This window comes from Penaeus monodon, chromosome 19 (assembly GCF_015228065.2).
Source record: "Penaeus monodon isolate SGIC_2016 chromosome 19, NSTDA_Pmon_1, whole genome shotgun sequence".
NCBI lineage: Eukaryota > Metazoa > Arthropoda > Malacostraca > Decapoda > Penaeidae > Penaeus > Penaeus monodon.
In genome coordinates, this window is record NC_051404.1 from 21063821 (window position 1) to 21064148 (window position 328).

The window sequence follows — 328 nt, forward strand, 5'->3', positions numbered from 1 at the left end:
AGCCACATTCTTTACATGAAAAAAGCAAAATTAAATGGACACAAACACAAATACAAAAGTTTTTATAAAATTTTTAACATTAGATCCTCAAGAAATTACCATAATCCCTTTAAAAATATGAAAAAAAAATTTAACCCCGGTGTCTTTTCTAATCTCTATAGATTTTTTTAAAACCTTTTTTATTCCTCTCACCCCTTTTGGGGAAACATGCCAAAAGGGAGGAAAAAAGGCCGTTTATTTTTTTAAAAAATACGTTTACAAACAATTATATAAGTTTCAAAACAAAAACAATGATTTTAAAATGTGTAATGTTTTATCAGGACACTAG